We start from the raw sequence: 12523 nt of genomic DNA on the forward strand, positions 1-12523 counted from the left end.
TTTCTGCAATAGCCCTTGCTTCTTGTTCCACACTGTCAAAAGTCTTCAAGTATGTGTGCGAGTCTGTGTGCAAGTGAGACAACTCAAATACTCCTCCTCCCCCCTCCCGTTATCCCTCTCTCTCGCTCCACCCAGCCGGCTAAATCAGGAAGCACTGGAAGCAGGAAGAAAGGCATTTCCTCAGTCATGTGACCACAGGAATTCATTTTCTACAAATGCAAATGCACAAATATCCAAAACACACAAAACACGCTTTCATTATGCTATGTTTACTCTTCTTCCACAGTTTCCCTGACTCTGGTATCAATATAAGAGGGTATGAGATTCAGTCTCTTCTTGGCTGTTCTCAGACATCATTTCCCAGTCTCCTCTCTTCGGAATGTTTTCCAGCTCTTCAACACACTTCTGGATTACGGGGCAGGAAGTGATATAACAGCATTGAACACATCAAAGAGTGGGAGGTGAGTTACAGTAGAAAATCAGTTGAGCAACCTCTCTATAAGGATATCCTGCCATTAAGACAGTCAATATCAGGAAAGTCTCACTGGGAATACCTGGGAATAACGAGACAGCAGAAAGCACTTGTGATGTTTCCACCTTTCCCGAAAGTCCAATGAATCCGAAAAGTCTGAAATCAAATCCAGCACTTTCACACACAGAGTTAATCAGAGTTACTCTGAGACAAGAGCAGTGGACAGGGTTGGCTGGAAAGAGCTATGTCTGGGAATTAGGCAAGGAGTTTTTTTATTATGGAAATTATGAAACTAGGCATAGTTTTGTATTGACAGCACCTAGGGCCAGAGCACTCACTCACTCACTCATTTTCCAAGTCGCTTATCCTTAGTAGGGTTGCAGGGGGGTGCTGGAGCCTATCCCATCGCTCATTAAGCGAAAGGCGGGGAAACACCCTGAATGGGTCGCCAGTCCATCGCAGAGGGCCAGAGCAGATTCCCTTCAATGACACTTCAGTTTCTCTACACTTCAGCCATAGGCATATTCTGACTGACGGGGAAGAGGATTAGCCTGCTGTGAATAATACATTGTAAATGCCCAGCCCAACCGTTACAACTGAAGGAAGCTTGTGTGAGTCTGTTCCTCATTACACATAGCATCTGTCAAACAGACGCACAACAACAAACAACTCACAGTACCCCACAGGGCTATTAGGTTAGACGTCAAAGAGGTGCAGGTGTGGAAAACCACCACCTCTACCCATTCCTTTTTTCCCTCCTGTATGCTTTGTGAAATCCACACCAAAGTGTCATAAAGCATAACCAAGAGTAACCAAGAGGCACAATAATAAGGAATCCTATAGAATCGATCCCAGCGGCTATGGTAATGGATCTTTGTGAGAACCCCTATAATTGGGCCTTTGCTGTGGCAAAAGTCTCCACAGCTGCTGTGTGTCCAGCTGTGCCCACAAACCACGCATGGAGGAGAGTGTGAGTGCATTTTTAACGTGCCGGTAGAACAGTGTGTACTATACAAGAGGAGGGGGAAAAAAAACTCTATGCATTATATAACCAGTAGGGAAGCTCAATCATGTGCATTTCTACACTGTGTTTTGTCGAAATGTCAGTTTGTTCTATTTCTACAGACAATAAGGTAGCAAAATTCTATTTTTGATGTGCAAATCCTTGGAAAACAAATTCTATCAAAGCTGTAAGCGAAGAGTCATACTTTACCCTGACTTCTGAACTACACTACCCATGAACCCTCCCCTTATGGCAGTTAGTCCATCTCTCTACAAGCACAGCTCATTGAGCAGGGTAAAAAAACATCCACATCACTGGACACACATTTAGAATGAGCATTACTGGACTGTCACTTATCTGACCCAAGTATAAATGGCAGTGTTTGAAAAGGGCTCAAAGTGATGAGTTAGAGGGTGTGGGATTAGCCTATATGACATGAGACGCCCATTCAGAGAGCAGATGACAGGCAATGCTGAAGGCACTGAAACACACACACACACACACACTACACAGATCTGACTCCTCACTAGTGCAATTCTCAGACAGACATCTCCTTTTACAAACTCAAATTACACACAGGCTTGCCAAAGTATGCTTTCACATGGACCCAGATCATTCCACAAACACACACACAAATTACCATTAAGTGTACATATGTGCTCACAAACCAGCTTAGTCAACACCCTCCAGCTTACATTCTGTGACACAATAAAACATGTCAACTAAGTAAAGGGGTCAATACTTTTCTCTGATTTAAAATATATCCCTATCTAGACTTATTCTACACATTAAACAACTGCTGCAATTCTCTATGTCTTGCCAGGCTCATTAGTCATAATAGACCAACATTTGGACATGGGCCTGAGATTTCACAGAATCAAAAATATTATAACAGCAAATGCAAGAATAATTACTCCCCTGTTGATCTAAACACACACATTTCAAGTTCTATAAGACGCTAGAGTTGTATGAGCTTGCTCCACACACACTGACTCATGTGAGCTGCTGATGCATGGGCCTCGGAGTGTGGGAGGACTCCTCTCCAAGACTGGGCACGCTGATTTTGGGAGTGTCACGTCACAGGCAAGGCAGACCTTACTCACATTACACAGCCTCTGTGAAAGGAACCTGGAGATTGTAGTGAGTCCCACGTACAAACATGGCTATGAAGTAGCATGTGTGTTTATATGTATAAAAATATGATTTAATTCTCTTGATAAGAGGCCCAGTGCTGTAAAAGAGGGGAACAAGGGTACTGCTACTAAGAAAGCAGAGTGGAGTCACAGAGGATTCGTCTACTTGAGTAATGTGTGAGTAATTCTGACGCTATCCTGGACCATTCATTACCTCCCCAACATTTTTCACAGTGTAAATCACCCATTATCTCCCAGTCAACGCTACCTCAAGACAAACAAACACGTACACTGTAAAAACAAACAATCCTGTCGTAGCTATCTGAATATACTAAAGTATTATTATTACAGTAATTCTCATTAACTAAAATTGTGCCAATACAGCATCCATACAGCCACATACACAGAGCATCAAAAGACACTCAGCATTGTGTCTCTCAGCACAGCACATCCAAGGTTGCATGCATTTGCTGTAACATTTCTAGTCGCCCCCCCCCCCAGAACTTAACAACACAAAACAAAACAATGAGAAATACTTCACGTGTCAGGTTGAAAAGACTCCCTTCTATCTCAGTGTATGGGCAGCCAAACAGATAAGCCTAATAATGCTTTGACACCGAAGATTAGCAGCATCCACACACACACACACACACACACACACACACACGTGTGTGTGGTGTTTGCCTGAAAGGAAACCTATGCCTGTCTATGTTTTATCTTTTGAGGAGCTGGAAATAACCATACAGTATACAGTATGTTCACTGTCATACATCTACTGGCTCCTACAAAACAGCCTATATCTAAAATAAACACCACTTTGAATTTGCCTGTGGAAACCTGAGGCCAAATGAAGCACGGTACTAATTGGGAATAAAAACAAAACAAAAAACAAAGACCAAGGAGCTGGAGAGTGGAGCGAAGTGACATCAGTGGAAAACAGAATCCTCTAATCCTCTGTTTTGAAATTAAGGAAAATCCCAGATTTTCATTACGCAACTAGAAGGCTCACTGCACGATTTTCACAATGGTAGCGTTAGTAATACTACGCATCACCAGACAGAAAACACTGAAGGAGTCAGCTGACTGAAACAGTCAGAGAGGTACATGTAGAACACTGCAATGAGTACATGTCTGCTTCTAGAGCTGAAATCAAACACTTATGACAAGGCCATCAAAATGTACATTTACATCTCATGGTAAAATATGCATCAAAAACTCAGATTTCATATTTTTATAATGGCATGCCCAGGATGCCTGATATAATTTCTACACTGTGAGTTCTGCACCACTTTAAATTTCCTGTCAATGTAAACACAAACAGTTTTGTTTATTACACTTAGGCCTGATCCATGGCCCTCAGGTCCACTTAACCACACACAAAACATTCAACATTAGCTTAGAGAAGAAAAAGAAAGAGCAAAGTTCACCTAAAGGCAGCACGTGTTAGACCTTTACCCCCTTCTCAACCAAAGCCCCTCCGGTCTTCTGTAAACCTTCACAACCTTTCTACAGCACACACAGGCAGCTCTGTTTTACATCTCCGTATACACAACCTGGGGGGGGGGGGGGGGGGGGGGGGGGGGGGGGGGGGGGGTGGTAACTGTAGTTATGCCTACTTTTCCTGATGATCTAAAAAGGTCAAACTTTGCCTATATAATATTAACCATATTAGATGTAACATGTGCTATATGTGCGACAACATGTGCTTTCTGGAACACCCCCCCCCCCCCCAGAGGGGTATTCCAAGTACGTAGTTTAGTGACTAAAAGTAGCAAACCTCCTAATAGAAGAGCCCTATGGCTTCATTCTCCTAGCAAACCAAAGCCATAGGGCTCCTTTATTAGGAGGTTTACTATTTACTCTGAGTTAACTTAACCAGAAGTTACCGGGATAAGCCAGTTACCTTGCTTTGTAGTACAGCCCTCTGTTTCTCTTAGGTGGCTCTTAAGAGCAGTATCTCTGAACATATGAGTGTGTGAATGAGGTTGTCAAACCCTAAACAATTGTGCAGGTACTGGTGGAAACACTGGAAACATCTGTCACCATCTTTAACCGGACACGCTGCACTTTCCAAGTGCGCCACAAAAAGAAGAAGAAAAAAAACAACAACAAGGTTTCAAGGGTGTGGCCGATCTGTAAATCAGTGCCCAAAGGTTTTGTGTAATCCATTTGCCTCAAGCACATATTTTAATACATTACTGATGGGAAAGGACTCAAACAATCAACTCTATTTATATAACAACAATAGTGTAACAGGTACAACTGCAAAAGTAACTCTTCGTTACTTTTGTAATAATCAATGTCACACCTGTTCCATCTAAACAAGGACATACCAAAACCGAGACTGACCTAAGGAACAACAGTAAGATTATTTCAACATCATGTCATCTGATGTTCAATGAACACGTTTTCTACTCTGATATTTTCAACAAAAGCCTAGTGTTCCCTTAAACAATGCCCATGTGTGCAAGATCATACTAAGCATGATGAGAATGTTTATACAGATATTGTTTTAAGGGCTATGTTAATTCTCTCCACAGTACTTGATTAAATGAAAAATGGAAACATTAACACATATAAACTCACACAAGAGGTTTTTCCCCCCTTTGGTAGTGTTGCTTCTAGAGCGTATCTGAGCACAAATCTGAAGAAAAAAAAGAAATTAGCCAAAGCATGAAGTTTAAGAGAGCTTCTCTTATTATATTTTTAAGTCTCTGTTCACAACAAAGTACTTTTATAGGCAAATTTCACATATTTTATTTTAAAAATCTGATTCCACTCATTTACAAGAATGTACTGATACAGTAAAGAAAACATGTAAATATTTTAATAACTACACACAAAACTCACGTCTTTACCACAAAAGATAAAGGCAAGCACATGCATGCAAACTTACACACCCACCAATCCCTACATGTGTAAAGACTAAAACAAAATCATTGACACTCCGTGTGTTTGAATGGTGGGCAAGTCCCATAGCTCATCTCCACTGTTATACATAATCCCACCTGTTCATCACCCCACACATGTAGAATTCTCCCATCAAGAGAAACCAGATATATTCCAAAAAGTCTTCTGCTGTCCAGTTTGGAAAAAGTTAACCTTGTCAAACACAACAGGTGCAATATCTTAAGTGTCCTCATTTACCACCATATCTGCTGCTGAAACTCAATGAGTTACACTGATACTGTTAGTTGGTTTACTTTAGCATGCACATGTGTATGTATGCATGTAGGTGTCTGTATGGTAAGAGAGAGAGGATATTTCATTACATTATATTTTCCTTAAAATATGTGAAGTTGGTTTTGCCAATTTTACTTATTTATTTCAAAATCTAAATTTAATTTGACAAATGTATAAAGATCATGGAAGCCATGAACACAGAACAGCCTAACATTAAATTCACCAACTTACATGAGACACAGAAAATTCGGTAGCCAGGTTATTTATTGTGCTACATTGTTTGAGTTTCTGGTCATAAATGGGTTAAGGTGGCCAGGTTTGGCAACCCACCAAGAGCAAAGACTATAAATGACACTAATACACAAAAGCTAATTGTTTTCTTTGCTAATCTTTTGCTAATCTTCCAAAAGATTAATATGCATACACACCTCAAGACATGCCGCCAAAATAAAGTCTTTAACAAGGACAACTGAGGTCTACACTCTTCAAAGTGTAGAAGTTCAACTTGAGGTTTCCTTCCTAAGGTACATGACTGTTATGGCCTTCATGCCGCTGGGCTTTTCAAGGAGCACTAACGGATGAAAAGGTCGCTAGTTCGCTCTAAAATAACCAAAGATGAAAGAGAGAACAACTCAACATGACAGCATTGTGAAGACCTGAAACTTCTCAGCCACTAGCTGCCTCCATGTTCCAATTCTCTCTCTCTGAGGTTAAATTACCAGAAATATTCAAACAGAATTCGTGACAACGCTTTCCCAAATGACCAGTTCACACATTTAAATTTCACACATTTCCCACCCAAAAACACTCAGCTTGAAATCATTTACATACCAGACATTTATACACATCAGAGACTGCACATTAAGAAAATCTTATTATTTCTTTGTTATTACAATTAGTCGAAAGCACCTGAAACGTTGGTGTACTAGCCCATCGTGTATCGCACCAAGATTCAATTCAGGTATTTCCTGTCTCGAGGCCACGCATTTTTGTTGGTTTAAAAATGTACGCCATCAATGTCATTTCACTTGTGACCCTAAGGCTTAATTCATACTCGCCTGTCGCCAACAGTGTTCTTAGTCCAGGTTGGAAGACGGAGACCTGTTATGTAACGACTGTTATGTTCCTCAACATGAGGCCAAAAATTTGAACTGTACTTTGGCTTTATAGCGACGTCTTCCACAAGTAGCTAAGTTAAGATAAGATAACGCTAGCTAGCATTTTTTAAAATCTGTTTTACTGTGTGATGACCCGCTTAGCGTTAACAAATAATACCAGCCTGATAAGGAGAATAATAGAGAAGTATAAGTCAACCGTGACAACCTGGATAATTTCAACACATCATTTGCTCACCAACCTGGCCAACCACAACACTCGCGACACCAAAAATATCAATGGGAAGGAAATAACCCATGAGGTTTTCCGTCCTGGGCTGAACTTTACACTGGATATAAGTCAGCTAGGCCAGTGACTGGAGCAAGGTAGCTAGTTAACTGCTTAGTTGTAATCATGCAAACATTTGTACCAGTAACAATGCTCACCTCCAGACGTCAGTGTAGTAAAGGCTATTTCACTGAAACTTTTAAATAAATTTTCTATCTAAATTACTTGCACAGCTGGCGTTGCCACTTTCACTGTTACAGGTTAAGTTTTCCAGCAGCCAACAAATCAAGTAGTTTTAAACCAGCAGTTTAATAAGCGAGCCGGTCAACACAGTTTAATCTGCGCGGGGACGAAACCATTATCAGGGCGTTGACTTGCCAGTTCTATGTGAATTTTATTTTGGGTCATACAGTGTACTTGTGTAATTTGGAAAGCTGTATCTGAAAATGATATTTTTTATTACCTATAGAGTATCGTTTCGAAATATTTTTAATATAGAAGTTTCAACACCCCTAATATACTACCATTATAGTATGGTCTGATGCTCGCCATTGGTGGGTTCCTAGTTTGGAAGACGCCGAGTGACTGTTGCCAAGGAAACAGAATAGCCACATGTTCAGAGTACGGATCAAGTTGCATCTGTCTACTTTAGTGTGTTCGCTTTAGGGTTGTGGAAGGGGAATGTGAAGTGATAGACTGTTAGAAATCTACTTTAATCTATTTCCATCCCGAAAAATTTTGTTCTGAAAATCAGGTTTTTGTTCCTATATGTCTTTGTTTCTTTTTAATATTAAAATGAGGCTGTTTTTTTTTTTTTTGGAGGGGGGGGGGGGGGGGTCATTTGAAAGATAAATGTTTGATACCGGAAGTCGATACCTTCAAATCATATCCATCATTTCATTCCTGAACAACCCTGAGACCTAAGCTCAGTCACAATTTCAGGAAATAAATAGGCTAATCACCCACACTAGGGTATGGTAAGGATATTGCACAACGCTTTGAAGTCACCCTAAATGGCTCACTACAAGCTACCATTTCTACAGTGCCTCTCTGACCATCTAACAGTACACCCGCTGCAGTGAAAGGCTGTTTAGAATTCCCTGGCACTGTTGGACGTGAACTCACTGACCTTGGCTGCAGTGGTTTACAGAGCAAGTCTTGCATGTGTGTGTGTGTGTGTGTGTGTGTGTGTGTGTGTTTGTACACATGCACATGTATGTATAAAACAACTGAGCTCCTTACACTACAATGCCATTGTGCAGTGGATCCCAGCCAGCCAAGTACGAAGAGGGGCCCAATACACCGACCCAACTTTACTAATTTGATCTGTGTGTGTGTGTATGTGCACATGTCGGCAAAGGCACTCTAATGAACCAAAAGTGCAGTGACCTAATTTTCTATAGCCATATTCATTTCAGCCATTTTCATTTCAGATTTGAGAATATGGGGAGAATGAGTTACTTCTAATGAGTTATTGCTTCCAGCATGTCAACATAATTGCGTATGAGAGTAAGGTTAGCTAAGAACACTTGCATCTCTGTTTCTCTGGGAACAGTGATTTTATTCATTGCAGTTCAAAAATCTTGTGTCTCTATGTTCCTGAAATTAAGTTATTTTGGGTAAGGTGACTCTGCAGTTTTACGTATGGAGTAGGACGCATTCCAGAGTTACATACAGAGTTAGGTGGGACACTCTGTGTGTGTGTGTGGGTGTGTGCGTATGTGTACCTGTATGTGTGCAAACATGTGCATGTGTGTTTATGCACACACACACTTCTAATCTAGTAGTAATGCTTGGTCACACTTTTCCAAATAACAAACTGAAACAATCCATAGCACAGGCAATACCAGTGAATTAAGATGAGAATTTCTATAAAGTAATGCAAGTTTAACAGGTCTGGCTTGGTTCTTTGACCTCTTGCCAAGAATTTTAAACTGCATATTAACAAAAGAGATTTACTACTGATCGCTGGAGTAGACTGAGGGGATTGTGCTAAAGGGCTGATAAACACGATTGAGGAGCAGAAAGAGAGACATGGCAGGGGCTTGCTGGAGACCCCCATCATGAGCCATCTCCGGGCTTGGGGTGCTAAAATGGAGCCATTTTGTTCCATTGTCCTGGAGTTGAGTTTCAGCTGTCACTAAAGGCAATGATAAAGAGATGACTATGAAGGAAAACAAGAATCTTTCTCCCTCAGGCCATGGGCCTTAGCCGTTAATCCTCTCATATTACAAACAGTTCCCATCCTTTTTTTAAACAGAAACACAACAGAAATGTATTTCCTTAGAAGCACCAACATAGGCATGCTACGAAAAAAACAACAACAACTTACACCCAAATCTTTCACTCGCTCACACACAGTTGCAGCAACACTACAGATGAGGAAAATTTTAAATGTACAAAGCCCATAGAGACATGTAGGGATTATAAAGGGTTTATGGGGATAACAACACGTCCAGCATATATTTCATCACCACCACACACCAAATGCTGTCAAGCACAATGGTACTTCATCAGAAGAAAGTGAAAGGTCATATTTCATACAATGATTGTGTTCATTCTTTGAGCTACAGAAGTGTTTTATGGTGTTCATGATGATGTTTAAATAGTGTAATAATCTGTGTGTAATAATTATAACCCTTAATCACAGCCATAAACATTGGCTTTGAAAATGAAAGCAGAGCTGCATAATCTGATAAAAGCTAAGAGCAGAGTGATTTTCCAGTTGTAGCCAAATGTAACCAAATGTTAAATGCTGAGGTCCTCTTACTTTAGAAATACTAGACACAAGTCTTTTTTTTTCTTCAGAGCATATTGTTGTGGTTTCAAAGAACTGGATCTGAGACAAATATGGCCACAAATAAAATGCAAGAAATGCTTCACGCACTTCTGAAACACACTCAGCTCTCTCTCTCTCTCTCTCTCTCTCTCTCTCTCTCTCGCTCTCTCTCTCTCTGGAGCTAAACAAGGTGTACTTATTATCACGGATCAAACTTAACATATTACAGCTATCATGTTCACTTTGTCAACAGTGAACTGTCAACTGTCAGTTGGCACAAAGAAAAACTGGCTTTATGTCAACATTTGTTTCCTATTATTTCTCATGAATGAAAATAAAATTGAAATTTGAGAGTGGCAGCTTGCTTTTTCCTTCTGAGAGCTTTTCATATAGATTTAGCCAGGTAAGACTCTTAACCTGTCAGCTGTAATCAGACTGGAATAAGAATGATTGCTGGTTCATTGCTTGACAAAGGGAGAGAAATTATACTATAATTATGAAGTTGAGAAATATATAATACATGTATTCATCCTGTTGCTTGTTGATTTAACTAGACAATTCTCATGGCTCATGAGGGCCCACATGAGGTTTAATTCTCTGCATCCTGTGCTCTGACACATTTCTTCTTACATTCACTCGACCTTATCCTGTGGTGTGTTATGTAATCACGGTAGCGATGTCATAATAAACATTTTCACAAATTAAACAGCACACATTCATACAGTCTTCAAGTCCTGTGTTTTCTTAATGGTCTCATGGAAAGAAACAAAAACAAGAGAAAAAAAACACCAACACCCACAAGTAAAATGATTCCAAAACAGTTTATCAATGACTTCCATCTCACCCTACCACTGTCTATTTATACTGTCAGTTTCCCTTCCCTGTGTTTGTTTTCCTCGTATTGAGGAGGCAGTGAGGCTGAGTGGTAAGGGCCAGCCCAGGACACTGGTGCTCAGTCATTACTGACAGGTCAAATTCTGCCAGGACTTCCTTCTTAAGACACTATCTTCTTAAGAGCTTCTTAAGAAATGCCCCACGCACTTCTGAAACACACTCAGCTCTCTCTCTCTCCCTCTCTCTCCCCCTCTCTCTCTCTCTCGCTCTCTCTCTCTCTTTTTCTCTCACTCTGTGTCTCTCTCTCATATACCCTCTTCCTAGCAGATAGCTATTTACAGCATTCTGGTTCACACCCATGAAGTAAAAATAATGCTTTCATGAGAGCATTGTAGTTATTGTCTCTTTGTTTTGTTGTGGTTCTGTCTTAAGAATGATCTCATTTTGTGATATTTGAAGGGCCCTAGTGGTGCTATTGTAAACAATAGTAGTAGTCAGGCCCAAAATACAACACACACAACATAAAACACCACAAAAATGGCTTTGAAATGTTGAGTATAATGATAAGACATTGGTGAACTTTGGAAATACAACTGAAAAAATGTTCCAGAGAATATGCTTGACCACAAACATATGCCACAATTCTTTTCTTCTGTTACATAACAAGGCTGGAAGCCATCATGGAAAAAGAGCAGATCTGGAGTGTAGAGAAACATTTATGCCTATTATGTACATGTTGCAAATGAACTCATATAGCCAATTAGCTAATGGAGGCAGTCTAAAACATACTCCACAGTTTTTCAGATATACAGTTAGTAGATTAAGTTGGGGTAAGATCTCAATATTTTTGCCCAATTCTATGTCCTACCACTCCACTCCCCAAAAAACTCACACCCTCCAAAAACTAAAATTTGATTTCCTTAACACTCCTCCATGTCCTATCCCATGGAGACCCCCATCTCCCCACCACTCCCTTGTCCTCACTACCTCTGCCAATCCAAGTGGGCTCTGTCTACTAGGCCCAGTGGATTGGGGTCAGCAGATGCCAGACAGCAGGACTGTACAATGAATTAAACAGGGTACAGGGTACAGGCGCTCTCTCTCTCTCTGTGTCTCACTCTCTCTCTCTGTCTCTGTCTGTCTCTGTCTCTGTCTGTCTCTCTCTCTCTCTCTCTGCTGACATCCTGAAAGAAAATAAGCTGACTCAGAAATGCTCAGCACCAACACAGATGTGGTTAATGAACTCACTTTGTGCTCCTTCTTTTAAATTTGTATTAAAAATGTTCTATTTTTTGTATGTACGCTTGTGTGTGTGTGTGTGTGTGTGTGTGTATGAGAGAGAGAGAGAGTATGTGTATGCACATATTTTGGGGAAATTTAAGATTATTCAGGGGTGCGGGGCTGAAAGGCCAGCAGGCACGCTCTTGGGGGTAGCAGAGGTCAAGGTCTTAGAGTTGTGGGGTTAGCTGATCAGTGAGCAGTGCAGATGGAGATTTACAGCCTGTATGCCACAGGTCTCTACCAAAGGTCAGGATGAGACCTGACCAAAAAACACAATGGCTAAAAAAAATGCAGAAGAAAATAAATCATCATTTCCACGACCACAGGCTACAGACAAATACTGTTAAGTCATTAAGCTTGGTGATAGTGGTAATGGTCTGCCATTAATCTGACAATGATATTTAGAGTCACCACCATCATAGATTATTAATTCAGATTAATGATTTAGTAACAGG

Source organism: Chanos chanos, chromosome 3 (genome assembly GCF_902362185.1).
Source record: "Chanos chanos chromosome 3, fChaCha1.1, whole genome shotgun sequence".
Classification (NCBI taxonomy): domain Eukaryota; kingdom Metazoa; phylum Chordata; class Actinopteri; order Gonorynchiformes; family Chanidae; genus Chanos; species Chanos chanos.